At 36.5% G+C, this 18798-nt stretch overlaps 1 long non-coding RNA gene across 1 annotated transcript; it reads left to right on the top strand.

Moving 5' to 3' along the window:
* The first annotated feature begins 4394 nt into the window (after nt 1-4394).
* On the top strand, nt 4395-6913 carry LOC147549338 (uncharacterized). The gene is made up of 2 exons (XR_015238807.1): nt 4395-4567; nt 6086-6913. It is a non-coding gene; the product is annotated as an uncharacterized LOC147549338 (long non-coding RNA).
* The last annotated feature ends 11885 nt before the right edge of the window (nt 6914-18798 follow it).

Genomic DNA, 18798 nt, shown 5'->3' on the forward strand with positions numbered 1-18798 from the left:
CCAGCTACCATTTTATTTCGTTGTAAAGTAACCGTTTCCCATTTTGTAAGAAAAATAAAAAATGGAATTAAAAGATGTCAAAACTTTTGTTCCAAAATGAGTGGATTATCCGGAAGAAGTGAAATTGACATGACATATTATTTTCTATCACAAAAAGCTTGAACGGTACAATAGCACAGATCTGCCAGGCTTTTAATAGCTTGCCATGTGGTTGTTAATGAGGGCAAAAATCCAAATTTCATGATGTTTTTCAACCCTTTTGAAAATGAAAAATGAGAGGGTCCTCCTAACTCTTCTTATATTACATGACACGTAATTAAATGTGGTACTCCAATATTTTGGTTCTTATCTTTGATGGATACAAATGCAGGAAGTCTATAAATGCAAATATACAATGAATAAATCTATATTGCTTAACCAAAGAAACTGTTGACACATTGGAGTGAAAGTGGAAGACAGGGTTTGCAAAGGAATATTTGAAAGATGATGGAGACATAGATGAGAATAATTGAGGGTAAATGCAAAAAATTTACGGGATACATAGATGGTTGCGGGTGAAATAGATCAGACACCACTTCTTTTTTCCTTTCCTCCTTCCCCAATCACCACCGTCCACTTCCATTTCTTACTTTGTCTTTATCTCGCGTGTTCTTTTCTTCTCTCCCTCCCTGTCTCTCTTTCTCTCACTCCTCTCTATCTCTCTCTGTCAGGCGAAGGGGAGAGGAACCCCTTCGCTAGAAATTTCAATTGGATCTAGACGATCCATATGAACCTTTGTCATGATACTCATGGAATGTTAATTTGAGTAACAGTTTGTTTGACGAGGACATCGCTAACCGAATATTAACTTTACTAAGAGTGTGGAGTTTACTGTTTCCGCACTCTGTAAGAGCTTACTAGCTAACAATGTTATGAACCCAAATCATTCTACTAAATAGAAACGCATATGGAAGATCAAGATAATATCTAGAATCAAACTATTTATTCGGAGATGTTGTTTCAAAGCACTTCATAACAATGACAGACTAAGAAAGATTATTAGTGATATTATGCCTCAATGCCCGTGAAATAGAGGAACATCTATTTTTGCATTGTGACTTAGCTACGATCTAATAATATTGTCACTGAGTTAAGCATTAATAGATTTTGAATTGAAATGATAAGAATACGAGTATGAGTAATCTTAGAGAACAAGAAAAACTAGACATACTCTAGGGATAAATCCTATGTGGTTTGTTGTGATTCGTTGTTTATCAAAATCATCGAAACACTAATCACTGTACTACTATACAAGTACATATGATTTTTGCTTAGGGTCTCTTTGATTTTTCTTGTTTTCAAGCATTTTTTTTATGCATATTGACACCCATAATGACATTTCTCTGCTTGCTTGCATTATTTGGCATATATGAAATTATAAACGTAAAGTGCAATTTGACAAATAAGGAACTCGGTGGGACGGGGAATGAAGAGACTCTAGAGTTGTGATAGCTTCTCTTGGATGGGCTCACAATATGAGATTTCAACGTGCAGAGATTGAAGGAGATAATAAACAAGTGATTCAACAAGAGACGCAATGGATTATAATAAAGCGACTATTAAAGAAGCAAGAGAGCTAACTAGAGCTTCCCATATCCGTTTATCGGAAATGTTAAGTTTACACAAATTTTTTGCCAAAATGATGTGGCAAGTCTCTTTTGAAAGTTTGATTGAATCTCGACTGTTAAAACATGAACGCCTGCCTCATAAAGAGAACAGTCCAAATTCAGTCAAACTCTAAAAGGAATCTTGTCACGTCATTTCGCCAATAATTTTGTCAAATTTTTTTTGTGAACCTAGCATGTCCGTTCTTTTGTTTGGTTTTGTTCCATGATCTTGTAATGTTATGACATATTGTGTAGCTAAACAAGCTAGATTAATTATAACGAGGAGATACACCGTGGATACTTGTAGATAATCAAAATTCTTCCTTATTTCTAACACGATATAACAACATACGTGTTAGGTCTATTAAGAATTTTAATTCCAATTTGTGCTATATTATGGTTGTGCTTGTCTTTTATAACCTAAAAATTCATGTTTTCCCAATTAGGTGTCTAAATTAAATATTTTGCTTATATCTTTCTAACAAAGTTCTCTTCTTTTCCAATTTTAAACTTTTTTTTAAGTAAAAATAAATTTATTGAAATAAAAATTTGTTTTCTTTTTTGTTGAAAGAAATAAAAATTTGTTATGATATCTAATTTTAACAAAGAGAATTGAGAACATATAAAATTTGTATAACCAAACTACCCAAAAATTTATTCATATTAAGTGTCACACCGTCTTAACAAAGAAAAAAAAAAGTGTCACACCAAGTATTTATGCAACCTAAGATTGCCATGTGAAAGTTTAAGCATTGGTTTCAAAAGTCGACAAATTATAGCTTCCAAGAAAAGGACAATGAAGCTGATGACACAGTTACAAAGATAGGGGTAATAACTAGAAAGGTCAAAATAATATTGAAAATGAGTAGAAAAACACAAAACATTTGAAAATTATTATTCAGGTAAAAAAGTATACAAAGACTAAATTATCCTTTTTTGTCTTTTTGTGTAACTAAATTCTTTTATTTTTCTTTAAACTTTAAATCGATATAACTTTTGTTTGAGACGTCGGATTTCAATAAAATTTATGTATTTAGAAATGATTTTTCATTAGCTTTCTAACAAGATCCACTTTCAATACTCTTTTTCAAAAAAAAAAAACCAGAAAAATACGGTGTTTTTTCGCTTACGTTTTTCTGCAAACACGTGTTTGCACAATCTGTTATGCAAACAACTGTTTGTAGCAATCTGTTCAGTTCTGCAAACAAACGTTTGCAAACAAGTGTTTGCATTTGCGATATTGCAAACAAGTGTTTGCATTTGCGATATTGCAAACAAGTGTTTGCATTTGCGATTTTGCAAACATGTGTTTGCATGTGCGACAATGCAAACATGTGTTTGCATGTGCGACAATGAAAACTGAGTTGTTTTCACTTTTGAGGCTTCATAGTTCATACCTTTGAATTGGGTAAAATATCTCTCGTATATCCGTTGGCTTGGTTCATATATTGATCACATTATGAAAGTAGGAAGAGTCTGTGTGAAAGCAAGTAAGAGATTTGGAGGTATAAAGATTGACTTATATAAAGAAAGCAAAGTGAGAATTGATTGATGCCCTTGTTCTAATTGATTATCAAATTGACCAGTTCTTAAGAAGAACCACCACCAAATAGCAAACCCTGACAACAATGAAACAACAACACCCAAAACACCAGCTACAATTATAATTATCAAATTTCTCTTCTTCTTACCACCATAGTTTGATCCAAGAGGACCACCATATGGAACATCATACTCATCATCTTTGGATGAAGAAGATGAAGAACAGGAACCTCAAACTTAGGTCGAGTCAAGAAGAAGATGATTCTAAGAAGAAGAAGATGATTCGAAGAAGAATAAGATGATTTGAAGAAGAAGAAGAACAGGTAGAAGAAGAAGAACGAGTAGAAGAAAGAAAAAAACCTAAATGTGTTTTTAGAGAGAGAGAGAGAGGGAGAGTTTATTAAGTAAGGGTATTGTGGGAATGATAAAGAAAAAAAATGACCTTAATAATAATTATCAATATTATTTTAAACTTCACCTATTAGTACACATAATATTGTGGTAACTTCTACCTAATAGAAAATAGTCTAGGCTTTTTTAGTTATTATAATAATTTTTTAGACCTAAACAACCATTTTCTAACAAAGATAATCCCTCTTGGCATTTTCATTAGTTTTGTCCTGCTCAATTTAATTAAATAATATTGTTACTCGTTGAAGTCGACAAACTTAGTAGATGGTTTTACTTTAGTCTCCGTGTAGCACTTTGAATTTTTAAAGTTTTTGTTAAGAAATATTTTCCAACGGGACACTCTATTACACACTTCATAATTATGTGAGAGTATTTATTACAAAGACTCTCAAGAAGGACACTCTAAAATATAAATGTCTTTTCTCTAACATTCACCTCATCAAACTTTAAAATTTAAACTAATAAAAAGTTTATTTTTTTATCAGTTTTTTCCTATTAAATTTAAGAGTGGCATTAGTATCGAATAATTTTTTTACAGAACTCCCGTGAAGACACAAAAATTTCGAGGTGTCTTGCTATTTAGAGCATCTCAAAAGCAAAACTAAAAAAAGACAAACTTGAATGGTTCTGGTCAAGTATCAAGTGGAATTTTTTTACAATATTGAGATCCTTAATTGGAAGAACATTTCTAGTCAACACAATAAGACGAAGAGAGAAAGTAACTATGGTTAAGGGAATGAGGGAAGAAATCTAACCATGGTTAGAGACAGGAGGCTTGTATATAAATAGGTTTTATGGGGTGGGGGAAGGAAAGGGCGTCATCACTCATCTCTCTACCATCTCTTTCCACCTTTAAATTCCAATTTTAATGAATCTTCTTCTCTAACAAACTTCTCTCTTATTAGCTCCATCTTTTGAACAAAGTCTCAAACTATACTTAATATTGCTTGTAAAGCTCAGTCTTATATGTAAGTCTCTCTCTCTCTCTCTCTCTCTCTCTCTCAAATGAAAATTTTCTGCATTGAGACAATTTTTTCGAAGAGAATTCAAGCTCTTAATTTTCCTTTTACCTTGAATTGTTGTAGTGGGAAGCTGAAGTAGATCTCTTCCCTGTTTCCAAAAATCTTTTTTGTTGTAGTTTTTAAAAGCTCATTCATTTTGCACTTCTATTTATGTTGGTTTGCTTATTTTGTTTGATAATTTCATAGTTAATAGTTTCATTACTCTAGTTTGTCTTTTGTAACAAGGAAATTAAGTCGAAAACTCAATTTTATCATAAAATCCAGTTTAGTCTTGGTTAAACCAACATTTCTATATATTTTTAGGTCGGGCTCGGCTCCTTATGGTAAACCTGGAAAATTTGTTAAAACCATGTGGGGAATATGTGAGGATGTGTGCAAATGTTACACGTTCAAACTTTGTGCAACTCCGTGCAAACTTTCGATAATGATTAATGAGCTGAAACCATAAAAAAAATCGATTGATCTTTTTTTTACAAGAGTTTTGGCTGATATTCTTTATTTTTCTCTTTAGTATGATGAGTCTCTTCCTTGATACTTAGGATCTAATTAACAATTTTGCAATGTTTGTCCTGGAGGGCCAATTGATTTTAGGCCACGACTTTGGGGCTACTACAATAATCCTTGGGGCATCCAAGATTTGGGTGGGAAAATCTTGGATGCCTCCAGCGGTCCAGCCTCATCTTCTTCTCTTCGCGCCAGTAGTCGGTGAACTGTTGTTGGACTGTGAGGCTGTGACCCTCTCTCTTTTTATCTCTTTCTCCTATCTCTGTGCTCAAATTCACTCTCTCTGAAGCTAGCTTCGTTGGAAGCCTGAGATGAGAGAGAGAGAGAGAGAGAGAGAGAGAGAGAGAGAGAGAGAGAGAGAGAGAGAGAGAGAGAGAGAGAGAGAGAGAGAGAGAGAGAGAGAGAGATTAATGGTGGTGGTGGTAAGAGGTGGATGCTGGGAGGAGAGGACGAAGAAGTATTTTTTTCTTTGAAGGATGCCCAGCAATGGCAGTCTACCAACGACCCTTCACCGGCTGACCAACTCGAAGAAAAAAATAGGGGGCATCCAAGATATTCCCAAGAGATTAATGGTGGTGGTGGTAAGAGGTGGATGCTGGGAGGAGAGGACGAAGAAGTATTTTTTTCTTTGAAGGATGCCCAGCAATGGCAGTCTACCAACGACCCTTCACCGGCTGACCAACTCGAAGAAAAAAATAGGGGGCATCCAAGATATTCCCACCCAAATTCTTGAATGCCTCCGGAGATTATGTTGGAAACTCAAAAGTTGGGACTTTGACATTGTTTTGTTGGTTATGGTGGTTTTATTTTGTTTGTTAGTTGTTTCATTGAATTCAATTATCTTCATTTCTGTAATTTTCAATTGCAATTTACCTGCAGAAAGTGTGAATTCATGGACTTATATCTGCAAGATTGAATAATTGCCCTTTCACTTTTTTATGTTCTTTTTGGTGCTCACAGATATTTGCAAGAAAATACATTCATCCATGTGCAAAGTTCTATGTGAAGTTGAAGCGTTCTAAGTCGACACGATTGAACCAAAAACCGATCAAATTCTGTAGTAGCGTATAACAGTTTCTGGTTTCAATTAAAGATGGGCCTCTCAAACCTTCCTTCTCCATCTGAAGGAGTCTTCTGCATAATCCTTGTAAACACGGCTATATCGATATCCATCTTTAAAGGCATTATGAGGTCAATCCTTCACATCATTGGTATCCATCTAGCTTCTTCACCATCGGATCCCAACGACTCTCCATCTGAAACAACACAATCCCGTCTAACTCCATCAAACAATTTCATGGATGAATTCAGGAGTAAGTTCCCAACCATCAAATTTGGGTCGTATGTTGGTTCAATCGTGACAGACCACCACGACTGCCTCGTTTGCTTGACCCGGTTTGAACCCGATTCCGAAGTAAGCCACCTATCTTGTGGCCATATTTATCACAAAAATTGCTTGGAGAAGTGGCTGGATAACTGGAAGTATACTTGCCCTCTCTGTCGTACTCCTCTGATTCCCCAAGAAGAAGACTCTTGCTTTTGGTAGACACTCACAAGACTGTCACTCTTTCAATGGAGGTATTTACATCAAAGCCACTCATTGTCAGTAGTGTTCATAGTATTAGAGTAATGTACATGTAGGTTTTCTTTTTTACTATGTACTAGTACCAAGTCATGTATGTTGTCCGTAGATAGGTCGTAGTTTTACACGTACATTGTATCATATTGGGTATTTGTTAATTGTTATAACCGTTTTCGTGTACATATATAAAGTTGTCTTTGTGCTAAGCTTGAGATTTACCGTTTTCCTCTCTCTTGAATCTGCCACAGTACTAATTTCTTACTTTTGTCGTACCCGACCATTTAGTTCGGTTCTTATTTGATGAATTCTTGTCTCAGTACTAGTTCTTGCTTTTGCCACACACGTAGACCGTCCCTCTGTCACAAAGCAAATAAGGTCAAGCAACACTCGTAGTTGTGGGAGTCCAAACCGGGATTCAATCAAATTATGCTCAATTAGTAGCTAATAATTTGGAGTTTCCTACCAATTCTTCTTTGTCATTCCCATTTTAAATGATTTTAGGGTCCATTTGTTACGCGGGAAGATAGTCTTGTGAAAATCGTTTCTTATAAGAAAATCAATTATCAACTATTTAGTTTAACACAAAAAATGTGAAAATTGATTTCCTGAAAATAATTTAATTTATTTTACGACAAAAAGGTGGTAGAAACCTTCATTCTTTTTTCTAAACAAAACTCTCTAGTTTCTCACACTCTCCCTCGTGTCACTTCACTTCCTCTCTGTTTATTGGCATAAGCAGGAGGGTGCCCAAATTATATAGACACCCTCCCTAGCCGGCCCACCAAAAGAAGAGGTTTCTAAGTTTTATATTCTCGTGTTTCTATATTTGTAAAGTCCTGTATACATTTATGTGAAAATCTAAATGTAACTAAGAGCATCTCCAATGGGACACTCAATCTCTAACACTTAGAGTGCCACATAGACTTTTTGGAGTTTTTGTTAAAAAATCATCTCCAATGGAACACTTTATTAGACACTCAAATATGAGGTGGACACATTTATTATAGAGTGTCTAGAGAGAGAAACTCTAAAATGAGAGGGTCTACTTGAGACTCTCTAAGTGTTACTTTTAAATTTCAACCAATAGAAAATCTTGCTTTTCAACTACTTTTTATCTATTGAATTGAAGAAGGACTTGTGTATTAAGTATAGACACTTTAGAGATCTCCATTGGAGACCAACAAAAATTAGAGTGTCTCTATATTGACATTTAGGAAAGAGAATCTCTATTGGTCCTTGACAACTAGGACTTTTAGAGTGTTTGTTAGAGTGTCCCATTGGAGATGCTCTAAAGTAGTTATTCATTGCTTCCATCATTCAATCAATAATATTAGTTCGGTAATAAACTTAATTAAGGCATTCCCAAAAAACAACAAAGCTACCACAAAACAGGCTCCGGCTAGTCAGGAAAAATGGCAACCTCCGATGAATCCTTACTTAAAAATTAATGTTGATGCATCTTTTACAAATATTAACACAAATGTAGGCATAAGTCTGATAGTACACAATGAACAAGCAAATTTTGTGAGGCTAAAACCTTTTCAATCCGAGCTCGAAATAGCGAGGAAAGTGAGGCCATTGCTATCCTGAATGGTCTCTTATGGGCAGAAGAAAACAATCACAAATCGATCGTGTTGGAAAGCGACAACATCAACCTCATGAAACACTTGAAGAACCCGAGACACAAAATTCAATAGCAATCGAGGATCCACGTCCAGAAAATCAAAGAAATCAAAAAGAGATTGGACAGTGTGAAATTCACCACACAAAGAGAACTCTGAATATCCAGGCTGACAAGCTAGCAAAATGGGCACGCAAAAAGAATAGATCAAAGACTTGAACAAAGGGTCCGTGGGTATATAGACCAAAATAATATTCGAAAAAGGTTTATGATCCAATCTTCCCAAAACATGGATATTTAGTCCTTTTACATTATGGACATAATAACCCATTCTTTATGAGAGAACTACCGTCCATGTCCCTCCTAAAAAAATCACGGGATTTTTAATTTTCTAGGGTGAATTTGGAATGTTTCTAATGTGGGCGTGATTTAGGGGATTTAAAGCAACTAACGTATAAATCCGAAATTGATTTATCTCTATCTTCTAACCGTTTTGGAAAGCAAATCTATTTCCAAATCAATTCACAACAAAAATCGTAACAAAATAATTTTCTCTCTCTTTACAGATTTGGAAACCAAATCAATTTTCTCTCTCTTACTATGTAAATTTTTTTCGATTCAAATCAATTTTCTCTCACTTAACTTTCAGATTTGGAAATAGTATATTTTCTAAGGATCAATTTAGCGTGATTTGGGGGTTAATATACAAAACATATATATCACTTTCTCTCACTTAACTTCAGTTTTGGAAATAGTATATTTTTCTGGGAACATTAAAGCAACAAATGTTTTCGTTTTTACTCATACATAAATACACATAGAATACAAATTATGAAACAAATACGTAAATTATGTATTATTTATGACGAGAAACCGTCATTTGTCAAGTATACAACATAATTTATCAAATTTATGTGGGTCTTGTTCAATAAATTCCACATAATTTCTTTTACATTCATCCTTTACATTCTGTTACAAAAAAAAAAGTACAAAATCTTCTTTGGTTCAAAAATGGTTCCCATCCATGTACTCTCCATTAGTTTCGTTGACTCACTTTGATTTGATGATTCTCTTTGAAATTTCATCTGGTATATCAAATCTACACACATAAATACACATACATTAAAGAAAAAAAATCATATATTGTATTATAAACTACATGTACAGTTTCGTAAATTATATACAATGTTTGTCAAATTTTGACAACATTTGAAGGTTTTGAGTAGTTTGGTAAACTTATCAAGGATACTGTTGTGGGTGAAAAGTAAACGTAATGGTAAATAAATAATACATAATTTATGTGCACTTATACGTAAATTATATACATAATTGTAAGAACACGAAGATATACGTAAATTGTATATACTTTATTTCAAAATACACGAGATTTGATAGTAAAGCGAAGTATTTCTACTAATAAAATGAGTACTGTTTTGGTGTTAAAGCACGGGTAATGTTCTATAAATTACCTATAATTTACTATAAATTGTGGTAATTTACAATACAATACATGTACTGTAAATTCTGTTATGAGTAACCGTACGAAAGAACAAATGTTTCATAAATCCGTACGGATTGAAAACCAGATCTGAAGAAAAAAAATGAGAATATCATTAAGCTTAAACTACAAATCTAAAGATATCTGCTATGATGATTGATTGCAATAATGTCAAACTCGAGTTGAAGGATTAAACATCAAGATCAAAAACATAAATGAAATCTTAAGAGAGAGAAAGAAAATAAACATCAAACATTCGATTGATGATTGATAATCTGATCTCACGAAATATCAGAAACAACAGAAGATTAAACATAGATCTAAAGAAATATGATATTATCACTGGATGCAAACATAACATACTAACTTTGAAGGAATCATTGAATAAGGAATAAACATAAAGATCTTAAACAGTTATGAAAATTTTAGGGTTTTAGTTATGAATCATTGAATAAGGAATAAACGTAAAGATCTTAAACAGTTATGAAAATTTTAAAGAGAGAAAATAAACATCATACATTCGAAGTTAATGAATTAGTAAACAGATCTTATAGATATGTATCATAAATCTGATACGTTTTATAATAGAGCGAAATAATTAGGGTTTTAGTTATAAGAAGAAATATTAGATATTAACAATGGTGTTTATAAAGATTTCGAAAGTATTAAACCTGATAAATGATGAATTTGGACAGCAATATAATGTAGAAGTAGAAGATTTTCTTAGTTTAATGGAGGTTTGTCAACTAAATCGGTTTTAGAGAGATCAAATAAAGAGTTTCCGTTACTGAAAATAATGAAGATATCCTTACTTTGAATAGAAACATGATTGGAGAGAAATATGGGAGATAATAATGAAGATATCCTTACTTTGAATAGAAACATGATTGGAGAGAAATATGGGAGAGAAATATGGAAAAAGATATGCATAGATTTCGAAGATAAATCAGTTATAAAATATGGAAAGGTTAGATTAGGGATTATGAAATAATATTTATTATAGAGATTTGTGTTTTCTCTCTAGATGAGACCAAATGGACTAGATATCCATTTATATTATTTTTTTGGTTTTAAAACCCTTTATAGGATTAGAGAGGATTATATATACTATTAGGACCCGTTTTTTGGACTATAAACCCAAAAATTCTTGAACAAATGTACCTTCTTAATTAATATGTGCTGCAATAATACTCTTGTTACTTAATGATATTTCACAGTTCAACAAAATAAAATAAAATATAAAGCTACTACTTTTTATCCCATTTGATTTCACTATTGTTCTTCATTGCTAAGTCTAATAATCTCATATGGTATCATGAGCTTAAGGTTATATTACTCCCAATTTATTACCGTTGTAAAAAATTGCCTTATTATCAGGGTTAATTCCATTTTGGCCCCTAATTTGTGACCAACTGGTTATTTTGGCCCCCAATTGTGTCCGGCAGTTTCGTTTAACCCCCTAATTGTGTTAGACAGTTCGTTGTTGCCCTTAGTTTTTGTCAAACATACCAATTTTGCCCTTGTTTTATTTTTGTGAATTATTTTTGGTTGTTTTTTTGTTATTTTACTAAATTTAGTTTTCGCTTTATCTTTCTCTTTCGCCAATCTCTCTTTCTCTGACTTTCTCTTTCTGCCATTCTCTCAATATCTTTCTTTCCCCTTCACCACCACCACTGTCTTCTCTCGTCATCTCATCTTTATCTTCTAATTCTCTTCTAAATAGATCTAAAAATGAAACAATAAAAATATTATAAAAAAATTTCTAGAATAAAATGAGGTTAGATGTATTTTTAATAGAACAATCTCGACCTAATAAAATGGGCTTCACAATTCTCATTTTTTTAACAAAATTTCTAAGAAAAAAAATCCAACTTTGTTTTTACGGTTCTCATTGTTGTTAATAAGTTCTAAATTTTACTTACAATAGTGAACAATTGGGCTTTCGTTGGTTTGTATCTATATCACAAGAGCATCTCCAAAGCAAAACTAAAAAAAAACTATAATTGGCTTATGTGTCAAGTCTCAATTGAGATTCTCTTTCCTATATGGATAAATTGAGTATCTCTAATTCAAGTCCTTCTCCAATGCAACACTCTAACAGTCACACATGTCACACATACATTTAATAGGAAAAAAGTAGTTGAGAGAGAGACTTTCTATTTGTCCTTATATTAAATTTGATGACTAGGATACTTAAGATTCTTACAAGAGATCTCAAAAATAGAGTTTGTAATTGAGACATCTTAAAATTAAATACTTTCACATCATCTTAACATCTCTATTGAGTTTTGCATTGGAGAGGCTTTTTAAAGAGAAAAACTCTAAATTCCTAGGTGCCACTTACGATTTTAAGATTGAGTCTTCAATTGGAGATGCTCCAGGTCCAAGAAGTCACAAGTTCAGATCTTGAGAGAAGTGCTTTATACCTAAGATTTATTACATGTAACAATATGACACTAAGAAAATAATGGTAGCGTAATTCTTTCAGGAAGTCAGTACTAGGTATTGATAAACAGATACTAACTCTCTCTTGTTATTTGATTAAAAAGCATACTAACTCTCTCTCGTCTCTAGGAAGCGGTTCTCTGAGAAGACTACCTTCTTGCCGGAAGTCGGTACTAGGTATTGATAAACGGGCTTGACTTGACTACAAAGTAGGTGATTAAGAACTACGAAAAAGGATTATGAAACAACGGTATTACTTATGGGAGAACTGGTGGGGAAAAAAGATGATAAAAAACTGAAATTATCAAGAAAGATACAATACCCGATGATGAGGGAAGAAGAAGCTTAGCGTTCAATTTAATATCAAGAAAGACAATGAACGTAAACATAATGAAGGAGATTTTACTGAGATCGTGGAAACTATTGGGGAAATTATGGTTGAAAGAGTTTTATGACACTCCCTATCTAATTACATTTGAACTAACAATGGATAGAGAAAAGGTAGAAGAAGGTGCTCATCGGTATATTCAAGATGAACTCTTGATTTATGAAAATGTGAGAGAAACAAACTAACTCTTGAATATTCATTCACAAAGGTAGTTTTTGATATACAAATTCATGGACTCCTAATCGATTATCTAACAAGAGGCGTCGTAAAGAAAATTTGTGATATGGAGGGCGAAACTAGATTCTTGAAGAAGAAAAAAAAATGGGGGAAGTATGTTAGACCAAGTTGTGTTTTAGATGTTACAAAACCTCTGAAAGTATAGATTCAGGTAGAATTATCAAATTCGGGTGAGATGAAAGACGAGTTTAGAGGTTGACCAAAGTTAGATTATAAACCCTGGGTGAACGGAGAAGATTGTGATGGCTGGAATCTGGCTAGAAGATCTAGGAAGGATCCACAAAAATCGCCAGAAGATATTAATAAATCGACTAATTCTAGCAAATTGCCTTATTTGGCTCAACATTCAAATTCCAATAAAATTATTTCAGATTATACCATGGAGGAAGTGACGAAAGGAAAGAAGATAATCTATCCACTAAAAATCAGCAACCGAAAGAAGATAAATCGACTTACCAATCCTACATTGATGAGAATAATGTAAAACGACTCCAAAATACTCAATGAATGCCGAAAATAATCTATCCACTAAAAATCAGCAACCGAGAGAAGGTAATCGGTAGAGCTTAATTTGCCAAAAGTTGATAGCTGGGAAGGAACAAAACAAGGAAAAATAGATGAACTTTAAGGATATGTGCTTTCCATCTGAAGGAGATGCCCTTCTGATGGAGTGTCCTTCGACCAGGATGACATTGTGCTCAATATGTCGAATAGGATTACGATGACTATATCCGGAAGATCATCTAGTCCGGTGGAATTAGGGATCGTAATGCTTAACTAGAAGCCAACTACGATCGTCAGATCACTTCGGTGATTCGCGGCTAAAATCAACCGGATCCTACAACGGGGTACACCAAAGAGTGGTGACTTGTGGGAGAGAGTTGACTAGAGGGAACTAGGCAAATAAATGGATTAGATCCAGTTTGATAAGCCCAAAAGATTCGGAAAGTGTCCGGACACAGATAGAAGGAATCGGGCCCGAAAGAAGGCCCGGACGAAAAGGAGATGGGTCGGCCATGTCCCAGATGGGACAAAAACCCCATCTAGTAGTCCTGCTCAGAAAAGGTTTTCTGAGTCTTATCTTTTCTGTGGTCCTTATTAAATCTCAATTTGAATATGATTCTACTCTAGAGTTCTCTACATAAGGACTCATTAGAGGACATAAAAGGTGTGAAATTTTCTCAAGAGAAAATCTATCTCTACAACATCAAGTAGAAAGTAGATTATAGGAAAAAAGCTCTCAATCTATCTATATAGTCAAGAAGAAAGGAGTTTTTCTTCTCAACCTTCAATAAGGTCCAAGCTGACATTAAAGAAGCGAGATCAAGTCAACCTACTCGGTGTCTCAAGTAGAGGAGCTACACTTTGAAGCTCTTATCTTCTGAAAAGGCATTGGAATTTAAGTTTGAGGGAAAGCGATTAAGGTGATCTTATTCCCAATTCTAGTTCATTTTTAGTTCTTGCATGTGATCCTGGAAACTAGTGTTAGACGTTCTAGACTTCTGAGATTCTGCTTAGAACACTAGGTGACACCAAACCCCAATAGAACTGACCAAATCAGCTACTTAACTATTACAAGTACATATTTCCATGCAAGATAATAACGTAATGGAGCATGTGCCCATGGAAATTGATGTAGGCCGAACCCAATTACTTTGCCGGCCTAATTCTAATGTTGACAAACAAACCAAAGTTGAAAAACAAGATGTGCAAGGAATATTGCAAAGGGACACAATTATAAATCAAATGGAGGTACATAATAAAGGTGTTGTGAGAATAGTCCCACATGGGAGAAGGGGTAACTACTAACCAAAAATATAATGTATAAGTACTCTCCACTCATTGTTGTATGGGCAAATATCCGCCCCACGAGGTGCCCGTAGAATTTAAAAACAACCGCTTCGTAAGGATAAAATCCGCGAAGCTCGATAAGAAGGCCTGGTAACGGTCCGAGTCGCTAGTCTGGTCACCGGATCCATACCCGCTTAACACTAAGCGTATCTGACACGTGTCGCGCGATAGCCACCGCCTAATACTAAGCTATCTGACGCCAGAAGATTATTGCGCAATCCATAACCACCCTAGCGGTAAGTATTCCGTATCTGCCACTTAAAGACGGGCGTTACCGGCCAGTAGCTTACCGCACACGCGGTATAACATCCTGGTCGTCCCTCGAGAGATTCGAATACCCATCTGATGGTCAGTTCTTTTACCCCTTAACGTATCTCTCAGGAGTACTGACGCGGAATAAGTACGTCAGTTACTAGCTGGTCGTCATCAAGATGACCCTCCGCTACCACTATAAATACAAGGGGCCAAACTTAGAAAAGGGGCATCCAATATTCGACAACAATACTCGAGTAATCCAATCCATCTTCACTACCATTCTCTTCGGTAAGCCTCTCAAAGAGCTCTCCACTTTTCCAAAGTCTCTGACTCATCGTCTTAGAAGTTGGGAGATAAAAGCTTGGTAGTCCCGAATTGAACAGAAACTGGCTAGCCGTATCGACACCATTACCACCACCACCTTATCGCATAAGAAAGCTCTCGGGTTTCATATACCTCTCATCCAACGGTAACTAGCTGACCGTAACACCCATCCGACAGTAACTAGCTGGTGGTAACACCATCCTTTTACGACCACCCTCTTACTACTTCATTCATCTAGCGACAAGGAGATAAGTGTATCAACACCGTCCACCTAACAATCACCATCGTTCGATCCATTTACGACCAGAGTCTTATCGCAAAGCTCATTTACGACCAACGGCTTACTGCAAACCCCACGTACGACCAGTGACTTATTGCAAAACCCACTTACGACCAGCAGGTTATCGTCACGATATCACTACCGTGGAAATCTGTTCCGACAACTCCACGAGCCGCGACACCTAAGCACTCCGACGACGGTTACTCCCTATCGCCCACTTTCATTTTATTTATATTTGATCGAGTATCTGACTTGACTGTTGATGTGGCATGAAAATGCCACATTTAGGTCACTTAACTTTGATGAGTTAGTTCTTTTCGAGTTTTATTTCTAATTATTTATGTGTTTTCATTGCTAGTAGTTTATTTGGGGTTTGGTGTGTAATTCGGAATAAAGAGAGCGAATTATCACATTTTTATCTTATGCGACAAAAGGGAAGAAAAGAGCACCAGGGGTATTTTTGTCATTTTGGTCAAAATCAGAAGTCAAACAACAAGTGAAGTCAATGACGAGTCCGACGATGAAAACGGAAGTCGATTCGGAGTTCGGACGGAGAAGTTGTGAATGAAAGAAGCCGAGATTCGGTCTTGAAACAAGGATTTTATGAAGGCACCCCCCTTGTTTCTAAATGTAGAGACAAGATGAAGGCACTCCCTTGCTTTAGAAAGAAGCCCAACCCAAGAGCCCAAAAAGGAAGAGAATAATAGAGATTCTATGGGCACCTTTTTGGTCCAAGTCAAAATGGCCTAAGTTTGACTAAGTCTAGGGTTGTGTAAACACAAGTTGGGACACTATTCATCATCTTCTTCACCAAGCTACACAAGAAGAAGGGGAGAAAGAAGAGGCTAGGAACTTTAGGGTTTTTGGTTCTTGAAGTTTTAGAGAGTTTGAGGAGGAGAAAGAGAGAAGGAAGAAGGAGGAGGGCCGGCCAAGCATAGGTCGGCCAGCACACTAGGCCGGCCTAGCTTGGCCGGCCGAGCAGCAGCCCGATCTGCAATACGAGCAGCAGCTCGGGACTGCTGCAACACGGGCTGGAACAGCAAGGGAACGCGGGGAAGCAGCACGGGAAGCTCTCACGGCCGGAACAGCAGCAGCTGCTGCTCGGGCTGTGCTTCACGGGAGCTGCTGTTCGGGCTGCCATTAACAGCAGCTCGGACCTTCAATGGAGCACGGCAGCTGCTCGGACAAGGCACGGGACAGCTCGGATGCATGAGCACGGGTCGCGGCTGCAGCTGGGGACACGAGGGACAGCACGGAACGGCTCGGAGCTTGTGCATTTGACCGGATCTAGGGTTGGCCGGAATCCTTACTTCTTTGGCCGGATTTTGCTAGGTGTTCCGGCAACCTTCTTGGTCCAAAACCTTAGGGCTTTTACTCCCCATGTCTTCATCTAGCTTCCCATGTGGTTTGATTTGATTTTGGTTGAAGATTGCTAGAGAGAGAAAGCTAGGGTTTAGCTTTAATGGAGGTTGTGTTCTAAATGGAGAAGATGATGGTGGTCGCTATGGGGAGCCCAGAAATTTGCTAAGGGGAGATCGGCTGCACCTTAAAGACTAATATTTTCCGACGATCTTAGCCTCGAACCACATCGAAAAAGGTGGATTCTCTCATCATTTTCTTTCCATTTCTTATTCAATCACCATGTTTAGCTAACCTTAGCGTGTCGATTATATGAGATGAAATGTGATGAATTCGTGATTATGTTTAATATGATTTGATGTTTGGATTATAAATTGATGTTCATTTATTTTGATTATCGTTTCGATCGTATTTTCATGTGTCTTGTCAAGCACTTCGCATAGTTAATAGACGAAACGAAGTATTCGATATCGATCGTAGTCTAGGTCATAATTTCATGTGTCTTGTCATGCACTTCACATAGTTAGGCGACTAGACAACACTTTCGATGACTCGGGATAAATCGATTTAGACGTTTGTTTGACTAAGTATGATCTCAGGATATACGTAGTACTTAGAGACATCTAATTTAGGAGTCGAGCATCGATTATACTCTGAAATATTAGATCGGATTACACGTAGTCGTAGGTTTATCATTATCGGATCCTCGGTTCGACACCTCTCTCACTTATTTATTGCCCGAATCGACTCTTGTTGCCTCCCGACTCTTGTTCCTCCGAACTTTTCTCTCAAATCTCTCTTGCCCGTTTACTTTTATCGTTTGATTAGTTTACTTGTTTTATTCTCTTATTGCTTATTCGATCAAAACCCTCATTTATCTTTGTTTCCTTTCCTTTTTAGTCTAAGTTAGCTTCAAATATCTAGACCGAGGGACAAGACCCTTCGATATCCAAACTACCTTCCTATCCTTGGATCGATCCCGGCTTTGCCGGATTACTACTTGATACCTCCGCTTGGGTGTGCAACCTTTTCGGGTGCATCAACTGTCGGAGCCCCCTTAGGCCGGCACCATCCCGGTGTCCCAGAGGCTTCACGATCTCTTCTCTCTTTTTGTGTGCAGGTTCTTTTCGACACGTAGCTGGTCCCCGAAGCATCCGACTCGACCCGACAAGACTTTTGACCGTTGACCCGTTGACTGTCAGACTTTCCGACCCGTAGACATTTTACCGTCTACAATTTGGCGCTAGAAGGAGGGGGGCCAACCATTAACTACCGAAAAGACAAGCACCATGGAAGGAGACATGTCCAACGCTTCTGTGGATTTCTCATCACAACTTGCTGCATTCACTGCCCAGATGCGAGAGAACACCGAAAGATTGAAGGCTTTGGAGGAAGAGAACACTACTGTTCGAGCAGAGAACCTACTACTGCAAGAAAAAATTACCGAGTTGGTGGTTCCTGGAAGACAAAGTTTGGGGGACAATCGACCACCTCCCAACAGTTCTGAAGCAGGAGGACCTTCCAATCGCCCAACACCTCCTCTCAGCACTACTGCAGGCTTCACCACCAGTCAAGTAGGGACAGGATCCGCAAGTGCTCCATTCATAGCTCTAAAACAGACTTTTCAACAAGCTCTCACTCAACAACAGACCATGACTGCTCCTCTTTACTCATCTTCTACTGTTGCTATGCCTACCATCTTCTCTATGCCTACGCAACCCACTATGGCTTCTAATCCCTTATTGTTTTCACATACAGGTACCCCTTTAGAGCAAGCTTTAGCAAAGAGGCTAGCTGAAATGGAGGCCCTGATCACCAGAATTTCAGGAGTCC

Source organism: Eschscholzia californica, unplaced genomic scaffold (assembly GCF_041429995.1).
Source record: "Eschscholzia californica isolate CP2 unplaced genomic scaffold, dmEscCali1.0.p SCAF_3, whole genome shotgun sequence".
NCBI classification, from domain to species: domain Eukaryota; kingdom Viridiplantae; phylum Streptophyta; class Magnoliopsida; order Ranunculales; family Papaveraceae; genus Eschscholzia; species Eschscholzia californica.